The sequence below is a fragment of the Podarcis vaucheri genome, assembly GCF_965113315.1.
Source record: "Podarcis vaucheri genome assembly, chromosome: 3".
Classification (NCBI taxonomy): Eukaryota; Metazoa; Chordata; class Lepidosauria; order Squamata; family Lacertidae; genus Podarcis; species Podarcis vaucheri.
Window position 1 is genome coordinate 83590534 of NC_138761.1, and position 13583 is coordinate 83604116.

A 13583-nucleotide genomic window follows, 5' to 3' on the forward strand; every position below is an offset into this window, starting at 1 on the left:
TAGGCTATAGCAGATGTTTTCCAAAGCCTAAATTGTGCTAGAATTGATTTATGAACCACACTTGCCTTTTAGTTATTCTAGTCCTCATTATTCATATTCATTGCTACCCACACTTAACCTTTTGACTCTCATCCCTTCTTCTGAATGATGCAGACACAGAGACTTTGTTCTTTCTGACATGCCTTATCATTTTAATCTGTCATCTATTTTTCCAGCCATTAGAAGATCCCAGCCACTCTGTATCTATAATCTGTTTACATTCTTTGTTATTTTGTTTTAATGTTCTTTTCTTTCAACTCTGCCTCTCTCTCTTTAAGTTGTTACCGTATTTCCCCTTTGTTTGATGCCCCTTTGCTTTTCATCATATGAGCCAAATGTCTTCGACTGCCACACTGTAGGATATGGTAGTTAATGTCACTTGTGAAATAATTTAGGCTGCGAGGGGATCTCAGTGTAAATTGTAGTGTGCAATATATGGATACATTCCCATATATATATAGCTGATGACAGATTCAGTCCCTTTTGCAGCTTTTATTTAAATGGAAACTAAAAAAAAATACATTGAATGCAGTCATTAGTTCTCAAAGTTGGTTTTTATATGGCTGTAAAACCATTGGCCCAAACCCACGATAAAGTGGTTTGCGTGACTCCACTAACACAGTTAGACTATGCTGGCATATGTTGGTTACCACAGCATCACTTGTTTTGTGCTGGTTGGCACACAAAGTCCTACGTGTGTTGCTCATAATGTCACCTCCATTGTTTGTACCCAATTTCCTGAAAATTGTTAGGAAAAAACCTCTACTGTCATGTTAACTGGCAAAGGCTTCCAGTCTTTCTGGTATTGCTCACATTTTCAAAAGTCAAAACAGAACACGTAGAATCTACTTTGGCAGTTTCTAGCCAAATTCTAAGCCCGTCCTGCACAAATTGTGACCCACCTAACCAAACACTGCCTAGCAGTTGTGTACTATAAGCCTTCAATGTACTTTATGACTCTTCCTGGCTTTGTAGATCAGACAAGCAACAAAACCAAGAAGCTTATTAAGTCCTGGTGGGCTGTGTCCAGTTTGAGAGGTCGCAAGTTGTGCAAGGCTGCTCTAAGGAGTAAGAAAGTCCTTTCAATAAAACAATCAGCTTCTTTTGCTATGTGCAGCCACACCCAGCTTCTGTCCATAGGATTAAATGGACTGAGCTATCCATCTCCATCTCCATCTCTCTGATATAGGATACCTTAATTCTGTTTTCTTTGGGAGGGGAGCTTAGAGGAGGGAGGCAACACTGTCTTGTCCACAAGTTCATGTGGTGAAGTTCATGATCCAAGTGTCCTGGTGACGTTCATGCCCTTGAATGAACAAGGCTTAGGATGCTCACATTATGTGGTAGGGATATTGTATATAGCAATACATAAGAAAAGTGCATAAATTATAGCACTTATCGTCTTCATGATACAATAGTTATCTTGACAATTGTAATTATATGACAGAATGTGAAAACTGGCAGCACAAACTACAGACTACAGCAAGTGCTTTATCTGACTCCATGGTTTTTAATGTGATTTTACTGGAATTATACCACATATGTGGGAAACCAGGTTTCCTCCCCCCCCCAAAAAAAATAGCATTCTTCCTCAAAGTAGTTGCTTAAGTTGCAATTCACACTTGGAAAGTGATATATATATATATATATATATATATATATATATATATATATATATATATATATATAATACTTTTATTTAAAAGTCTTTCAGATAAAACTTCTGAGGGTGAAACTAGACCAGGGCAAACAAAATTATATAGGGGGTGGAGCAACGCCCCTACGGGGAAAGGTTGCAGCATTTGGGGCTTTTCTTATTTTGAGGCCAGGCAAGTAAGAGGTGAGATTGCAGAAGTGGGCAAAATTCTGCATGTTGTGAAGAAAGTGGGTAGAGAAAAGAATATACAGTGGTACCTCAGGTTAAGTACTTAATTTGTTCTGGAGGTCCGTTCTTAACCTGAAACTGTTCTGAAGCACCACTTTAACTAATAGGGCCTCCTGCTGCCGCTGCGCAGCCGGAGCACAATTTCTGTTCTCATCCTGAAGCAAAGTTCTTAACCCAAGGTAATATTTCTGGGTTAGCGAAGTCTGTAACCTGAAGCGTATGTAACCTGAAGCGTATGTAACCCGAGGCACCATTGTAAGAGAAATGGAAGAAAGGAGAAGCCATGAAGGAAGAGTATACAAGAGTAGCCAACAGTTGCAGGGGAAAGGTTAGGCAGGCCAAAGCTCAGAGTGGTTAAGAATAAGAATAAGAATAGGCTTCGAAGCAAGAGGAAGGACAAGCAAGTATGTGTATGTTTGCGTATATGTATTTTTATTGTCTCTAGCGACAGAAGAAAGAGCTGCCCATGGAAATCAATGGAAAAATCAAATATTTTTATGTATATGGGACTGGGCACATGTATGTTCACCTACTTCCACTCCCACCCACAAGAAATAAAACCAGCCAATGAGGACTCGGCATGCTCATTGTGCACAGAATGTTGAATGTGGGGGAAGGAAAACCATGAGGGAAGAGGAGCAGAATGGAGCAACTGGATCTCTAACTGGAAACACTCAGAACTGTAACATTTTGTTGCATGGCCTCACTTGTAATTTATTATTACATTTTTTGCATTTGCACAAATGCCAGTCTTCTAAAATAATAATTAATGGCGCTATAGTTATCTGTGAGATGGGCACACATTTATTACAGTACAGAGTCTAAGCCTGAGTATACCACTTTCAAGATGAACTCATGAACTGCTAATCTCGCTTCCTATATAAGAGACAGAGGTGCCATCATCATATGAGTCTGTTTTCTTATTGGAAAATGACCAAAATACAGTTCTACATTGCTTGGCTGATATAGATAAGAAATACTGAAGTAGCAATAATAAATTAATGGCCATGCAAGATGAAACCCCAGTTGCTCAGACGGCTGTCTCCACATAATCTGTATTTTATACAAAAGGAGAAAGAACTCTATGGAATTTCAGCTGTGACCGGATAAAAACTGCCAACAAACTGTGATAAGAAAAGTCTAATGTGCTTATTAATCATGTTTATAGCTCCTCATTTGCTGATATATTAGCCCAAACTCCCCCTTTAAAAAAAAACACCCACTGGTAGGTACATTTGATAGAGCCCTTATTGTTGTTCCTATTTGCATTAATTAAAACTAATTGACTATGATGGGTTTTACAGTAAATCAAATACTGTACTGTAGTAGATTTGTTTAGTATACTGCATTATAGGATGGAAATTCTTGCAAATCAGAATACTTGAAGTAGCTGGCTTCCCACCTTAGATCTTTGCATTTACTGGAAAGTATTGCTAAATGGGTGGGACGCGGGTGGCGCTGTGGGTTAAAGCCTCAGCGCCTAGGGCTTGCCGATCGAAAGGTCGGCGGTTCGAATTCCCGCGGCGGGGTGCGCTCCCGCTGCTCGGTCCCAGCGCCTGCCAACCTAGCAGTTCGAAAGCACCCCCGGGTGCAAGTAGATAAATAGGTACCGCTTACCAGCGGGAAGGTAAACGGCGTTCTGTGTGCTGCGCTGGCTCGCCAGATGCAGCTTGTCACGCTGGCCACGTGACCCGGAAGTATCTCCGGACAGCGCTGGCCCCCGGCCTATAGATGTGAGATGGGCGCACAAACCCCAGAGTCTGTCAAGACTGGCCCGTTCGGGCAGGGGTACCTTTACCTTTACCTTTATTGCTAAATGACTTCAAGCTGACAATAAGGTATTTAAAATAATGTAAATGTTATGAACACTACCTCGTATTTCGCCATTCATTTTAATAATGTAGATTGTAAGCAGTCATATAGGTTTGATTTGTTTATACTTTTCCATTGCTTGCTTATAGCAGAATTATAATATCAATCACTTATGAAACTCCAGCTCTTTGAGGCCACTCTAGAAGATGGAAGAAAGAGGATCCCAGGTGTTTCTCTATTTTACAGCTTATAGTCCGCAGTTTAAATAAGTGAAAACTTGTCCCCAGCAGCATTGATAATTTTGTCTTTGTAATTTCTCACGTGGATGAGATGGTTGGACAGTGTTCTTGAAGCTACCAGCATGAGTTTGATCAAACTGCGGGAGGCAGTGGAAGACAGGAGTGCCTGGCGTGCTCTGGTCCATGGGGTCACAAAGAGTCGGACATGACTAAGCGACTAAACAACAACAACAACAATTTCTCATGTGAGTGCCAAAGTGTCCTCTTCATTTTGGTTTGATTGATTATACTTAGGACAGCATCGCTTTTCTCTCTCTGCTATGTGTGTCTTGATAACCCTTTACTGTATGTGATGTTTACAATCTGCACACCAAATAAACTGAAGTTGTTATAATGGTGATTCCTCCTCTCATTATTGCTTTGTAGATGGCCAATGAACAGCTGTAAGCTACGCACCTTCGCCTTAATCACCCAAGAACAACAATCTTAGATAATATCCATCCAAATACTTGTCCACAGAGTGGGTACAGCATAATGAGAAAATGCACAACAGCACGAGACAACGTACAGTGAAATAAAAAACACTCTCTCTAATGACCCTAGAAAATGGTAGTCATTAATCCACAACTAGTGGTATCTGTGCATCTCATGAGACTATATGCCACTTGTGCACTATTAAAAACAATACTTTACAAATTATTGGGCATCCTCTTATATTTTCCACCAGACTATTTGGAGACATGTCAGATAACCAGAGAGAAAAATGCTTAGCTAGTATTAGCTTTGTTTAAAGAAAAGTTAACACACACATATAAACTAAATTTATATTAGGCACCTATATCCTATGTATACATAAATGCAACAATGAATCTCTTGTACATACCATAGTCTTCCCCATTAAATGCAAAGCAGAGGTATGATTCCCATGTGCACAGAAATGTGTGTGCAGATTGGCTTTTTCTATTAAGACCACTGAACCACTGGCAGTCATCTTTGAGAATTCCTGGAGAACAGGCGAAGTCCCGGCAGACTGGAGGAGGGCAAATGTTGTCCCTATTTTCAAAAAGGGGAAAAGAGAGGACCCAAATAATTATCACCCAGTCAGTCTGACATCAATACCAGGGAAGATTCTGGAGCAGATCATTAAGCAAACAGTCTGTGAGCACCTAGAAAGGAATGCTGTGATCACCAATAGTCAGCATGGATTTCTGAAAAATAAGTCATGTCAGACTAACCTGATCTCGTTTTTTGACAGAATTACAAGCCTGGTAGATGAAGGGAACGCAGTGGATGTAGCCTACCTTGATTTCAGCAAGGCATTTGACAAGGTGCCCCATGATATTCTTGTAAAGAAGCTGGTAAAATGCGGTCTTGACTATGCTACCACTCAGTGGATTTGTAACTGGCTGACTGACCGAACCCAAAGGGTGCTCATCAATAGTTCCTCTTCATCCTGGAGAAGAGTGACTAGTGGGGTGCCACAGGCTTCTGTCTTGGGCCCAGTCTTATTCAACATCTTTATCAATGACTTGGATGATGGACTCAAGGGCATCCTGATCAAATTTGCAGATGACACCAAACTGGGAGGGGTGGCTAGCACCCCAGAGGACAGGATCACACTTCAAAACGACCTTGACAGATTAGAGAACTGGGCCAAAACAAACAAGATGAACTTTAACAGGGAGAAATGTAAAGTATTGCACTTGGGCAAAAAAAAGAGATGCACAAATACAAAATGGGTGACACCTGGCTTGAGAGCAGTACATGTGAAAAGGATCTAGGAGTCTTGGTTGACCACAAACTTGACATGAGCCAACAGTGTGACGCGGCAGCTAAAAAAGCCAATGCAATTCTGGGCTGCATCAATAGGAGTATAGCATCTAGATCAAGGGAAGTAATAGTGCCACTGTATTCTGCTCTGGTCAGACTTCACCTGGAGTACTGTGTCCAGTTCTGGGTTCTGGGCACCACAGTTCAAGAAGGACACTGACAAACTGGAACGTGTCCAGAGGAGGGCAACCAAAATGGTCAAAGGCCTGGAAACGATGCCTTATGAGGAACGGCTAAGGGAGCTGGGCATGTTTAGCCTGGAGAAGAGGAGGTTAAGGGGTGATATGATAGCCATGTTCAAATATATAAAAGGATGTCATATAGAGGAGGGAGAAAGGTTGTTTTCTGCTGCTCCAGAGAAGCGGACACGGAGCAATGGATCCAAACTACAAGAAAGAAGATTCCACCTAAACATTAGGAAGAACTTCCTGACAGTAAGAGCTGTTCGACAGTGGAATTTGCTGCCAAGGTGTGTGGTGGAGTCTCCTTTTTTGGAGGTCTTTAAGCAGAGGCTTGACAGCCATATGTCAGGAGTGCTCTGATGGTGTTTCCTGCTTGGCAGGGGGTTGGACTTGATGGCCCTTGTGGTCTATTCCAGCTCTATGATTCTATGATTCTATGATTCTATGATTCTATGATTCTATGATTCTATGATTCTATTACAATGAATGGAGAAGTTTTTATTGATGGGAGGGCTCCATTTGTTTGTGGGCCTCCCCCACTTGTAAGAATCCCTGATTTGCATGGACTGGAGTGATTTTATGAAATATATCTTCATGATCAAATTCCAACTGGCCATGACAAGAAGCTTACAGGATTGAATTGGATTAGGGAGCAAATTTTAGACTGGGAGAAAATTTAGTATGTACTATTATTGTCATTTTATGTTGCTGGGAATATTGCTGCACCCATGTAACATATGAACATAAACCAGTTAAGATAGAGCCATTGAATTTGTTATAATGTTGTCTGATTAAATCCACTAGAGCTAAAATGGCTCAGATCCAAATTCTCCATTCCAACGTGTTTGAGGATAGCAGCCATACACTGCTACATCATTTAGTTCATGACAAGCTTTTCCCTAGATGCCATGACTTCATCCATCCAGTTATGTTACTTGTCAAATGATAACGCTTTAATTAGCTGTTGAACTTTAGTATCCCCTGCGCACACTTCCCAATCCAAACGTTCACATTATCTGTACAAAAGTGCTACATGATATCCTTGTTGTTTCAGGAGAATATGGTTGCTATTCACTGATTACTCCACACTGCTGAAGATAAGGTTTCTAAACTCCTGACACTCTATTTCAATTTCAAAAAGCATGCAGAGGCAGCAAAACCTGCTTCTCTCAGAGTCAAAACAGAATAAGTCCATTAACTATTACTTACTTTTCTTTTATAAAAATATCTTACTGTTTTGTGATAAGGCACTTTTACTAATTTCACAATCTAAATATAATTGTTTCCCTGTAAAGATACATATTTTGCAAAAGGATCACAATCATTACTTAGTTTGAAAACACTCCACTATGAAGCTAGGCTGGTAATATAACGTTATTACACAACCATTTCTCACTAATTGTGAATTTTAAAATTCTATTAACTGCCTTTTTGTTGAAGAGGTAAATAAATATCCACTACTCATTTATCACCATATATGAATATGTTTTACAATGGGCATTTTTGGTTTTGTGTCTTGTGATAATGGACTATTGCATTTCATACTCACTATCATCTGCGCATGTTTGCCTCCCATGAGAATCTGGATTATAAAGTTTAGTAATGGGCAAAATTCCAGACTATGTCCTTGATCAGGAATTCATAGTGTCTTTCCCTTCAGCTGCTCTCCAGCAGTTTCTCTCAGTTTTCTTTGAAAACTTTTATTTTGGTTTCATCGACTGGTTTCCAAGCAAACACTGCAAGATTAGATGCTATCACAGATGAAATTTCCTGCAACTGGTATCTGAGGACAGTGACAACTGACTGAGAAAAACCCTTGTTATTACAAGACAACTCCGGGGAGGGGGGCTGGAACAAATCTGTCTCTCCTCCCTCCCAAGACAACTGTTGGAGTTCACTTTCAGGATTGCAGTCCACATACTAAGGGCCTCCAGTCACTGACAGGGCCTGTTGGGTTCTGTAAGCCTGGCTATACAACATACTTAAGCCAAAATCTAACAAAGTGTTGACTGAATTCCAGCTGGTGACAACATATGGTACATTAGCAAGCTTATCTTGACTATCTCCATGTGCAAACAAATGTGCATTTGTTCCAGCAACAGTCCAATTTCTCCACTTACCCCACAGGACAGAGTATCGCCTATTCTAGGAACCTCAGGGAGGTATTTCATTAAAAGCATTATAAAATTCCAGTTGTTGTTTCTCCAGACAATTCAAACAATCTAAAAGTGATAAATATTTTTTGCTAAAGAAATAAGATACTTGAGAACAATGCAAAGGAAGGCAAGTACATATGAATGTATGCTTAAAAACTGGGAGGGTTTGCAGGCCTCTTCAAGCAAAACTCTCAGGATGGCATACAAGAGAGGTTAAAAGCCAGAGTCAAATATAAACTTTCTTTCAGCAGAAGAGCATAATAATTCAGCACAGCAGATTAACATTTGTAGAATGAATTGATATTACTTGTTAAAGGGGGGAAAGCTAGGGAAGTACGGTAGGAGAACTGGAAAAAAACCTCACATCTGGCAACCAATGTGCCCCTTTGGTTTTAGATAGTACATGGGTAGATGAGTCTAAAAATCCTGGGACACAAATTTTCATGGCCCTCTAACAGCTATGGTGACTCATTTGCCAGAAGTAATGTATTTAGGGTTAACTCTGACCAAACTAAGCCTCCTAGAGCATGATACATAACAGGAGGCTTAGTCTGGGAAAGAAAGAGGGGATAGTTGATGGGAGATGTTGGGAAAGATGTGGGTGTGGTAAAATAGAGCAGAAGGGAGATAACAAAAATAGGGGAAGGGACAGGCCTGTAGTAGTGCCAGAAGAAAATATTGCTTTGCAATGCAGAGACATAGATGTGCAGAAAGATCTGCTCTGTATAAAAAGGGCAACAGAAGAAGTAACATAAAACTGGGGATATAGACAAGCGAGAGAGAACATACACCCTAGGATAACCAATATGGTGCTCTCAGATGTTGTTGGTCTCCAGTTGCCACCACCCCCAGTCAATGTGGTCAATGTCCAGGGAGGATGGGAGTTGTAGTCCTGCAACATCTGGATAGCACCACATTGGCTACGCCTGTCATACACTGTGGGAAGCAAAGAGTAAGATGTGAGTTCTACTGAGTGAAAAGAGGAAAGGAAGGAGGGTTAACAGGAAGAAAGGCTTAGACTAAGAGCTACAGTAGTGAAGAGAAACAAGAACGCACAAAAGGTGTGCTCAAATGGTGTTAACAGAGAATGGGTTAAAAATGAAACACATAGTTTAATTTGTAACAAAAACTTCTCTCTGCATAGCAATGTGGTCCAAATGATTGAGATACACACAGACACACACACACACACCCTATATATATATATACTGTAGTAGCTCTCAGTATAACTTGAGTTGTGAACTGTTGATATTAACAGTGGTATCTGGACAGTTAGCAGGTACAAGATAAGAGCAAGAATGGTTTCTGGCACCAACACAGAGATACGATCCAAAACTTTGCCTTCAAATACTTCCATGGGAATGTATTTTCTTGGCCACACTAGAAGTTGCAAAACTTCTCAACAGCATAATAGTCCTCTTTTGTCTGGCATCTCCTATGCTAAATTTGGAAAGAATCCCGGAGCAACAAGAAACTGTTATAATCCACAACCAGGCCTGTTAACCATGTAAGAACAGGATATATAATCTCACAAATGTTATTTGTGGGATTCAGTGTGCCATTAAAGTGGTAGATATTTTCCTATGCTTTGCCTCTTTTCTTTTCTTTTTTTAAAGGGTGGGTAGGTTTATTATACCATTCGTTTTAATTTGAATTCCTTAATATCTCCACATAAAGGCACATTCTCTACTCAGACTGGTATTTTTCTTGGTTTATTTATGAGCACATAAAAGTATGGCTTCCGGAGCATAATCTATGCGAGCTTTGGGTTTTTAAAACTCCACCCCATCCATAAGCACAACATGAAAAATAATTCCTCTGGTTCCTATACCCACCCACAGCAGTGTTTAAAAGTGGTTTGGGCCAAAGGTCACAACAACGTGTAGTTCTGAGTATCGGATTGCCAGATGTGTGGCTCTGCTTTTCCTCTCAAATTTAAGAGGAAATGTAGAGCTAATCCAAAACCAGCACATTCAGAAAGGCTTGACTTAGCATTTCATATTTGATATGGGCACCTATCATCCATTTGTGGACACCTAAACAAATGCATCAGAATTCAGCCAAAGATGGTGGAGTCAGTAGAAATCCCAGGTTACATGTAACAAAACAACAACAACAACAACTCCAGTGTGGAAGCTCCCCAAATGCAGACTCTATGCTTAAACACATGAACATATTTATATAAAATGGTGTCTATTATTAGAATGGGTCGCATGTGCAAAGAACAGAGGAGCTGCATATGCAAGGATCAATGAAGTGTGACAAGTGTTTCTGCACTGAATATCATGGGGTTCTGGATCATCCTGTGTTAATGATGGTGAGCAGCTTTTGCTTCTGTTGAAGCGAGTATCCTCAAGTGGAACACTTTAGTTTTCTCCCTGAGAATGAGTTGTAGAAGTTCAACTCACTTATTTTATCTGATGACACTCATTGAGTGTCACAGGTAAATGAGCCACTTGCATAGGCTCCTGCTTTTATCTGCATAACTCTACACTGGATTGCTTTTTGGGTGCAGATAATAAACTAGAGAATATACAGTACCTTTTTGAATATTCTCTTATCAAAGTGTTCAGGGTGAAAGTAGTTGCTTAGTGCAGTAGAAGAGAACCACAACAAACCCACCCCAACACTATCAATTGTGAGAATATTAACCTGCTTTTAAGTCTGCTTGGTATCATTTCCCCACTATCCAATGCTAGTTCTGTTTCATTTCCCTGCCCCCCTTAGTTACTGCTTCTTTCTTCTTTTTTGGATCAGTAGTCACTTGATGATTCCAATGGCTCTGGGATTACTTACCATAAGTGAATCAAAAGATGTCACAAAGTTGTGGAGCTTATCAGATTTGGCTTATGTGACAAAATCACCAAAGACAAATAAAGACAATTGACAGTGAGGACAAAGCTTTCATATGAAAGGAACATGTAGTAAACTAGATGCTATGAAGCCAACCAGATAATGCTTTATAATGCTTTATAATGAGGACACACACAGCCAGCTAAGAGGGCTCTATGTAATATATAAATGGACATATTCACAGGTGTTACCGAAATGTTGTCAAAAGTGGAGCACTTTTCTCTGCTGCCTAAATGTTTGTGAAACACATTGAGGAGTTTCATTTTGTCTCGGCTCTGCATTTCACTCATGTCATAATTTTGGAGCCAATACACATATTACATTTTCCTGCCCAGAACGAAGAAGGACAAGCTACATATGTATACTCTAATGCAGCAGTTCCCAAAGTAGGTGGCACCACCCCCTGGGAGATGGTCGGATTACTTTAGCAGGGTGTGCTAAGAGACAATATTTGGAAGGGGTGTCTTTTGTTGTGCTGCAGTAAAGGTAAAGGTAAAGGTACCCCTGCCCGAACGGGCCAGTCTTGCCAGACTCTGGGGTTTGTGCGCCCATCTCACATCTATTGGCCGGGGGCCAGCGCTGTCCGGAGACACTTCCGGGTCACGTGGCCAGCGTGACAACGCTGCTCTGGCGAGCCAGAGCCGCACACGGAACGCCGTTTACCTTCCCGCTGGTAAGCGGTACCTATTTATCTACTTGCCCCCGGGGGTGCTTTCGAACTGCTAGGTTGGCAGGCGCTGGGACCGAGCAGCGGGAGCGCACCCCGCCGCGGGGATTCGAACCGCCGACCTTTCGATCGGCAAGCCCTAGGCGCTGAGGCTTTAGCCCACAGCGCCACCCGCGTCCCCTGTGCTGCAGTACGATAGTGCAATAAAGTAGGAAAAATGGGGAAGCATTGCAGAACAACTAAGAACATGGAATGATGTGTGGATGAACCAGTATAAAGTCACCACTAATACACTATAAAGTCACCACTAATGCACTATTATGGACAGGGGTGGCGCTGTGGGTTAAACCACAGAGCCTAGGACTTGCTGATCAGAAGGTTGCGGTTCAAATCCCCGTGACGGGGTGAGCTCCCGTTGCTCAGTCCCAGCTCCTGCCCACTAGCAGTTCAAAAGCACGTCAAAGTGCAAGTAGATAAATAGGTACCACTCCGGCGGGAAGGTAAATGGCATTTCCGTGTGCTGCTCTGGTTCGCCCGAAGCTGTACGCCAGCTCCCTCAGCCAGTAAAGCGAGATGAGCACCGCAACCCCAGAGTCGGTCACGACTGGACCTAATGGTCAGGGGTCCCTTTACCTTATGCACTACTATGCCATGTTGCAGAATACACTCTCAGAAGCCACTTCCGATTTCGTGTTGCAGAATCCCTGAGAGGCCCTGAGAATCCTTTACTAATCATTCAACAGGCAACAAGTATATGGGTCTGGATGCTGACTTAATGATGTGTGGATGGACCAGAATGGAGAGCCAGTGCGGTATAGTGGTTAAGAGCGGTAGACTCGTAATCAGGGGAACCGGGTTCGATTCCCCGCTCCTCCACATGCAGCTGCTGGGTGACCTTGGGCTAGTCACACTTCTCTGAAGTCTCTCAGCCCCACTTACCTCATAGAGTGTTTGTTGTGGGGGAGGAAGGGAAAGGAGATTGTTAGCCGCTTTGAGACTCCTTCGGGTAGTGATAAAGCGGGATATCAAATCCAAACTACTCTTCTTCTTCTTAATGGAGTTCCGCTGGTGCTGAAGAAAGTGGACCTGGGTAGCACTTTTCACTTTCCCCCACATCCACCTGTGAAGCTTGAAAAGCGGAACAGCGACGAGAGAATCAGGAATAAAACTGGTTCCTGCAGCTTTCCTCCAGAAGCAAGTCTTTACTGGATACCCATTCCCTGCCTTAACAGAAAGAGCCCTTTTATTCATGCAGGATCAAATCTGGAATCAACCTACAGTTTGGAAATGAAGGTGTGTCTACCTTCTCCCTCCCCATCCATCCATTCTAATTCTAACCAGAGTCTAGCTATGATACATGACTTCCCCGCCCCCCACCCCAGGCATATATCTATCTTCCCGCTCATGTGTTTTTCCTCACATGAGATCCCCATCTTCATTTCTATTCTTCATCTTATATTGTATATACCCTGTGAATGACGCTACAAGTGCTTGCATGAAAGTAACTGTGCAGTCACTGCCGCCGCCCCCTGCCCCCTGCCACCAGTGCACTTTCATGAGAACATCAGGCCAGAAATACATTGTTCTGGAAAAATACACTAACACTCACTGGAATATGTTTCCAGTTACTTTTTATTGTACTTAAGGCCTGGAAGGATACATGTACTGTAACTTCATAGGACAATAGTAAGAACTCTGAAGGAAAATATTATGCTGGTGCCATTAGGAGGCAACAGCGTTTGGACCAAATAATACCTTCACAAGCCTTTCTGAGGAGGAAAAAAAAAGAGCTGAAAAGAGAACAGTAGCAAAACGGCAACATTAATTTTTAAATCACTTTTCGTTTGCAAAATGTTTTGCAACTGCCTTCATTACCAGCTCTGGGTGGCTCAGGACTTTTTCGTCTCCATGACAACCATG

At 41.8% G+C, this 13583-nt stretch overlaps 1 long non-coding RNA gene across 1 annotated transcript; it reads left to right on the forward strand.

Annotated features, from left to right (window-relative positions):
- The first annotated feature begins 942 nt into the window (after positions 1–942).
- Positions 943–4554, forward strand: LOC309529835. The gene is made up of 3 exons (XR_014218505.1): positions 943–1107; positions 3886–3963; positions 4402–4554. It is a non-coding gene; the product is annotated as an uncharacterized lncRNA (long non-coding RNA).
- The last annotated feature ends 9029 nt before the right edge of the window (positions 4555–13583 follow it).